Source organism: Lygodium microphyllum, chromosome 14, assembly GCF_053477565.2.
Source record: "Lygodium microphyllum isolate KBCC chromosome 14, Lygodium_microphyllum_v1.1.10, whole genome shotgun sequence".
Classification (NCBI taxonomy): Eukaryota; Viridiplantae; Streptophyta; class Polypodiopsida; order Schizaeales; family Lygodiaceae; genus Lygodium; species Lygodium microphyllum.
Window position 1 is genome coordinate 86,464,734 of NC_141148.1, and position 7,424 is coordinate 86,472,157.

Below are 7,424 nucleotides of genomic sequence, written 5' to 3' on the forward strand. Positions count from 1 at the left end.
GCTCTTTCACTTGTAAAATCTAAGAATCTTGGAACTGATTTGCTACTGCTCTAGCTCTCCAGCATGGGAAAAGACTCACCGACAGCTCGGTTCAAGGGAGTTGGGTTTCACATCTGGCAAACCCGCGTCAAGCTCATCTTGATGAAGAAGGGTCTATGGGCCATCACAAATGGCAAAGAGAAGAAACCTCGGGATGCGGACCTTATAGCTACTTGGCAAAAGAATGATGAAAAAGCCCAGGACATTATCAAACTGGAACTATACGATAGCTATATCCACCATGTGGATAATTGTGAGACCTCACAAGATACATGGAAGAGACTTGACACCTTGTTCAGTGCACAGTCTAAATCATCAAAGTATGGTCTCCTGATTGAGTTTTTCAGGCTTGAAATGAAGTCCAGCACATCACTTGCCACACATCTAAATTACATGGAAGGACTTCTAACCCAACTTGCACGAATCAACATTAAAATGGAAGAAGATGTTTGCATCGGTGTTCTACTTAAGAGTTTGCCTCTTGAATATAATAATGTATCAACAACTTTAATCAACATGCCAAATCCTGAACTTGTTGATATCCAGGCATCACTGTTAGAAGAGGAAAATAAGCTAAAAACTAAGGAAAAACCAAGTACCTCTAGAGATGAGCATGCATTATATGTTGGCAACAGGTACAAAGGCAAGAAGGATCAGCTCTTCTGAGACTTTTGCAAAAGGACTGGACACACCGAGAAGTTCTCCCACGCAAGAAAGAGGTCCCAAAAGGCATATCTAGTTGTAGTCCAAGAAGAATAATAATAAAATGGAGCAAAGGAAGAAGAAGAAGAAGACCACCATGAGAAGGGCAAACCTCATTAGTCTTTCTATTCAGATAAACTTTTTTAGTTTTGTGTTTCCTAGTCCTAATGTCTCAAACATAAACTTGTAAAACTCCTCAGTTATCCTTGTACTACAACCTCTGTACACTTTGTAAGGCCTCTGCTACAGCCTCTGGATGTCCATCATGTTTGTGGTACCCACACTTAGCCTTTTCTGTGACAGCCTTTGGTGTTTTGCCATGTTTATGGTGTGTCCACACTTTGCAGGTGTTGCTTTCACTAGAGCCTCTACACACTTTGTACTTTTGGTTGTGATTGAGGAGGGGTGTTGAGATACTTGCAATCACACCTACTCTAGTCCCTTTGTATAGGACAGCTAGGCTAGGAAGATACAATCCATTCTAGGAAGAGAGACAAATCCCATATGCACAGTGGATGTTAAGTGCTACCAAAGAACTCTATATAATGATGTACTTGAACTATCACTTTCATATGATGATAATGCAATAGTACTTATCTCTTATGTCAAGTGTCTGTATCATTGTTGTCCATACACAAGATTGTGTTTATGAGTTCAAGTCTCAATCTTGAAACCTAATTCACTTGTGTAACAGTTGTCTACATTATCATGTCAACATGAGTTGTGACTTTATCTTCCATCCTCCATAGCTACCACCTTTGTCATGCTCTAGATCCCACATCATTAACATTGGCCTACCTCACTTCTAGTCTCAATGTCAAATTGACTGCTAAGACAATATGTTAACTACAAGGGCATAACATGGGAGATGTAATGTTATTCTACACATAAGTCCATAATTCACATGATTGTTGCTCTTCCTATTAAAGAATTCTTTTACTCCTCCTATACTAAAACGAACTTAGCATTCCCTTCTCTCCCTTCTTAATTGTTAGCATTAAATAGAGATTAAAAACTTCAAATTTCTAACTTCTGCTTCTATTCTACTTCAAATAAAATGTTTCCTCTATTGATCTCTTTACTTGAATCAATCATAGTTATCCTCATATGACTATTCACATGGTGTAGCATACCAGCAATCAAGAATGATTGCATACCAATAATAAGACTTTTCTACAAAAGTTATGGCTATTGCTTACCTGCACAAAAGATGGGACTTAGCAATACCATTGCTTATCAGTTGTAGTAGTAACCTACCCTGGCTGCTGTAGTATGTATCTCTTTGCCCTTCTCTAGTGCCCAAAAACTTTGATCATGATGGTCTCCATTTGTCAATGCCTTATGGCAGCAGAAAACACTGAATGCAACATAGGAAACATAGTTATAGATGCGGTGAATGCCATAGTGATTGCATGTCTGAACTATGAAGCAATTGTGAGGTATGATTACACTGCATTTTTTTAAAAAGACTTGACACAATTACTATTGAATGAAACAATAAACACTAAATGCAATAGTGAATACGAAGTGGATGTAGTGGATGTTACTATGATTCCAACATTGCATAGTGAAGGCACTTGCATTATTATACCAAGTGAAGGAAATTGTTTGTGGAAGATTACCAGGCTTACAACACTTGACAATTGCAAACATTGCAACAAGTTGTCATGCAATATCTAACGGGTGGAGTTTTGCAAAGCTTCTCTCTGAGGCATCCACAGTTTTAAACTTGAACCTCTGGCCCACTTACAAGTTCTTGGACCTATTGTTGGCAAGCTTTTCCATCAGAACAATGAATGATGCTGGGATTACTCTCAGTTTATAGTACACGGCAAAGATAGTCCTTGTTGCCATAGCATAAGAAGTAGTGGCAACCACACCCATGTGCATGCTATGGCTTGTATGGACATTTGAAGACTTAGATGCATGTTGCCAGTTAGTCCATCAAATTCCCACTCTCAGCTCTCCATTCTCACCCCAGAGAAAGGTCACGGCATCCCCTGCCAGAAGCCTCTTCTGAGTAACAAAGTAGCTCCACCCAATATTGTAAGCAAATGTCTCCTAGGATGGCCTCTGTAAGTATGTCGGAACTTCCACTCCTGGCCATGAAGGTCTGTTGCCACCAGCTCCTGGCTGGGTGTTTCTTGAGCCATGTCTAAGGGGGAGGAGGCATTCTTTGGCATGCTTCCTCAGCATAGAGAAGCCACCATGGGTGCTAGTATCAAAGGTAGGGAGGATCTTTGTGAACATCCAGACAGGAGCCTTAGGCGGAGGGGGAGGTTCTTCCTTCTCTTGGGCGAGGTCAGAATTCTAATTGACCTCGGGGAGGAGAGAGAGCTGAGCACAGACTTTGTCGATCATCTTGGGCTCGGCATTCAGAATCACATTCACAACTGTGCATAGGATCTAAGATGACAGTTTGTAATACTGAGGCATTTATTGATCGCTTCTGTCGGCCGAGGTGGACGCTGCAACCTACTGTAGATGGCCCTACAGGAAGTACCACATGTGTTGGCCTCTCTTCGGAATAGACATGAGCGGCCCTACCCAGGCTTGCCGTAGCTCCTCTGTGTACTCCAGTCTGCCCCGCTTTCGGGGAGCCATAGCCATGTTGACACGGAGGGGGCCCATGAAAGCCATGGAGGGATTGGAGGGGGAAGCAGGGAAATTAGCACCGGGGTTGGGGTTGGGGAAGCTTTGGCGGAAAGGCGGGAAGGGGAGGGTTTTAGTAGTAAGCCATGGGGGAAAGGGAAGCAAGGGGAGAATCACTGTCTTTGCAGGTGAATCACAGTGTCTTGTAGAAGATAGAGTATGCCTTTTTATTGCAGTCCCAACCTCCTCCAACTAGGTTGCACAACTAGACAACTAGATATATTTCAAAATAGAATACCAGCTCTCTTTGGTGATAAAGGAGATTCACAATCTTCCCCTAGAAGTTTTTCCATATTTTTGTCGCATCATGCACACTATCTCTTACTGGTTTCACCTGAGCAAGGAAATAATCTGAAATTATATATTGATCGATAAAGCATGTATTTCAAGAATGCGACAAAAAGTATCAAAAGCAAATCATAGAATGTTAAATCATAAACCTTGTCAAAGTGACAAGATTCAAGGACACTCAAGGTGGTTGACTTGAAAGACAATAATACAGGACCAAGATATATCTAAGAGGAGTTGCTCTTCCTCTGCAACACAATCCTACCTCTATGACATCAATAGGTGACTTCCCCTTAAGATGTTAGTCAATTGTGTTGAAGCTTCCAGCTTCATCACTTTCTCTATCTCAATATGATCCTTTTGACTATTTTTTGGTATTGGTGTGAATCCAATTAATTACCTCGAGAATCTAAACGACACATGTACCCCTTCGGATCATGGACACAGCCCCTTTAAAGAAAATGTAATGCCTAATTCTTCATTGTATTCAATGTTTTCAACTCTGATTCTACTCTCTGTCATGCTTTCTCTGCTTCACTCTGATAGTGAGAGGCCTCCTGGCCATGGCCTTCCACATGGTATTAGTCCCTTGGTAAGGGTCTGGGACCTATCCCTTCCAACGAGAGGAAAACAAACAACCTCTTACTAATCATGGTGCACTTGATTCCAAAGATCATTGTGCTCTTTGATGCCCACCTTACCCTCAATGGAAGCCAACCTACTGCTGGTCGATGATGATGTTGACATATCGGATATCACAAATGATCCAAAAGGTACCATTGCAGCCTTCCTTGCTTCCCTAAAGCCTACCTTTCCTGCAAAAGCCCTATCCTAGGAGAACCTTTTTTCCATGCCCACCATGGCTATATTGGATGCTGAACTTGTTCCAATGATCAAAGATCATGAACAAGAATCTGACCACCTCTAATATGTGCCTTCCAATCTCCTTGCCCCATCAAAGGGAGCCAACAATGAAGCACATCTCTATATGGATGAAGATGCAATTGATCCTGCAGCCAATCTTGCTACCCCAATGCATGGAGGAGAAGAAGAAGATGCATTAGCAGATATGTATGTATTCAAAACATCACTACCATAGTCCCATCTACATGAAATATTCAACAATGATACAACAAGAGTATTACAATGACATGAAGAATTGTGTATCCAAAATGATAACAATCACTACTTATACCTACAGATTTAAAGATGAAATTTGTGAGACATCGATGTAGGTAATGTTGGAGTAGGAACTTGCATCCTCCTCCATACCATAGCCTTACTGCCAGATCAACTCTAACTGCTTCAAAGAAGGAGTAGGTCATCATAATCAGTTTAAATAGAGTATGAAGTAGCAGGGCATCATAACCAGTAGCAACTTAAGCATATAGTCTCAGCTATCCATTCCAGTGGGAGAAAAGTGTGACTTGAAAATGCATTATACCCCTGATAAAGTCAAAGATCCAGCTCTTCTATAAAGCTTTCACAAAAATCTACTGCGAGGGTCATAACAGGGAAGAATCTGTCCCCTGGAAGGTCTTTTAGATACAACCTACAACTTGGTCACTACTTTCTAATCAACTGGCTATCAAACTATCAACTTCAACATCAACACAAAGATTAGCATAATGAAAAAGAAATTGTAGCCTACCTTGATGAGCATAATGGAAGAGAAACTTCAACATCCCCATCTTGTCAGCTATGTATTCAACCTTACCTGCTTTGAACTTAGAAATCATGTGTTCATTGATCACAAGTTTCACCCATTAATCAAAGTCGGAAACACTAGCTACATCAAGCATAAGCCCTTATGATAAGCCTTGCATCATCAAGAAATGAGCAAAGTTCACACTCAATACACTATATATAACTGTGCTCTAGCTCCAAAACATGGAGGAAGAAGGTAGGCACCAACATACAAACTTCAACACTTACTCCCAAATATGTATCCCATAAAGCATCAAAATTGAATCTTCAAGTATGAGAGATCAAAGGAAACACAATTTCTTGAGAAGAAACAAACCTTTCAAGGCTCTTCAACCTCTAGCACCATCAATCCATGGTACTCTCACTACACAAAAGATGCTTTTATAAGCACCAAAATACATGTTAATGACCAGTCTCCTTGATGTTCCAGATCCTCTCAAAAAATGATCAATCTCCTACCCATAGCTCCTTCTATCCAAAACATGATGAGAAATTGCACACTAGAACATTGTATTAACCTATCAAAACTGTCACGATTGTGGGAGAGAAGGAAGGAGTCTCACTTGTAGCTTTCTTGCTTGCACAATGGGGGAATACACACACAGGTGGAGGCTGAAAACAGTTTTCCTCTTCTTAGTTGTGTAAGCCAAAAAGAACTCAAGTACATAGAAATAGAAGAACCCTATATATGGGTCTCAAACCAAACTCAACTAACTAAGGTGGCATACTAACTGAGCCAGAACTAGAGTAGATAAGGATAGTTGTCATCTAGCTATTATTCATGGGCGGTGTACCAACCGTATCTGCAACTGACAAGTCGGTGATATAAATGTACAACGGTCACCCTAGCATATCACGAGTGGAGCTTGATATCTCAACACTCCCCCTCGAGCTCAATCCCAATTCCTGCACACCAAGTAGGTCTCTGAACTTGCGCAGCTTCTCTGCGCCCAATGCCTTCGTAAATATGTCAGCTACCTGATCCTCTGTGCTGACATAAACTAGATCAATAAGACCTAGTAAAACCCTCTCTCGCACATAGTGATAATGCACCTCAATGTGCTTTGTTCTAGCATGATAGACTGGGTTATTTGCCAAGTGTATACTACTCATGTTGTCACAATAAATGACAACTGGCCCATCTGTAGGCTGATGCATATCATAAAGTAGCTTATGCAACCAAGCTACCTCACATGCAGCCATTGCTGCGCCCCTGTACTCAGCCTCTGTGCTCGACAAGGCAACTGTAGGCTGTTTCTTGCTGCTCCAAGTGACTGCAGCACTCCCAAAAGAGAACACATATCCACTGGTAGATCGTCTATCAGAAATACTACCAGCCCAATCAGCATCAGTGTATCCATGCAACTGTATCTGAACCCCAATCTCATAAAGTAGTCCATACTGCAATGTGGACTTCACATACCTGAGTATGCGTCTAGCCGCATCCAAATGCGGTTTCCTTGGAGCCTGCATAAACTGACTTACCAATCCAACAGCATAGCTCAAATCTGGCATGGTAATAGTCATATAAATCAAACTTCCTACTATGCGTCTGTACATAGTAGGGTTTTCCAGAAGCTCATCTACATTTGCGCTCAGCTTCACATTCTGCTCCAAAGGAACAGAAATAGGCTTACAACTTGTCATCCCATATTTGGACAGTATGTCCAATCCATACTGCCTCTGCAAGAGCCGTATCCCACTTGGTGATCTAATCACCTCAATGCCCAAGAAATAATGCAGCTCTCCCAAATCCTTCATCTCAAACTTCTGCTTTAATAGCATTTTCACATGAAGGATATATTCATCACTGTCACCTGTCATAATCAAATCATCAACATAAATGACAAGTAGCATAATACATTTCTCTGTTTTTCTCACATAAAGTGAGAAATCTGCCTTGGAAATCTGAAAGCCAATAGTGACAAGATATTGTCCTATCTTGTCAGACCATGTTCTAGGTGCTTGCTTCAAGCCATACAAGGCTTTCTTCAACCTGCAAACAAACTCAGGATGAACAACATGCACATAACCTA

General features: G+C 41.2%; 1 pseudogene; it reads right to left on the bottom strand.

The window, feature by feature from the left end:
* Nucleotides 1-2,685: 2,685 nt before the first annotated feature.
* LOC148025805 (auxin response factor 11-like) lies at nucleotides 2,686-3,351 on the bottom strand (annotated as a pseudogene).
* Nucleotides 3,352-7,424: the final 4,073 nt, after the last annotated feature.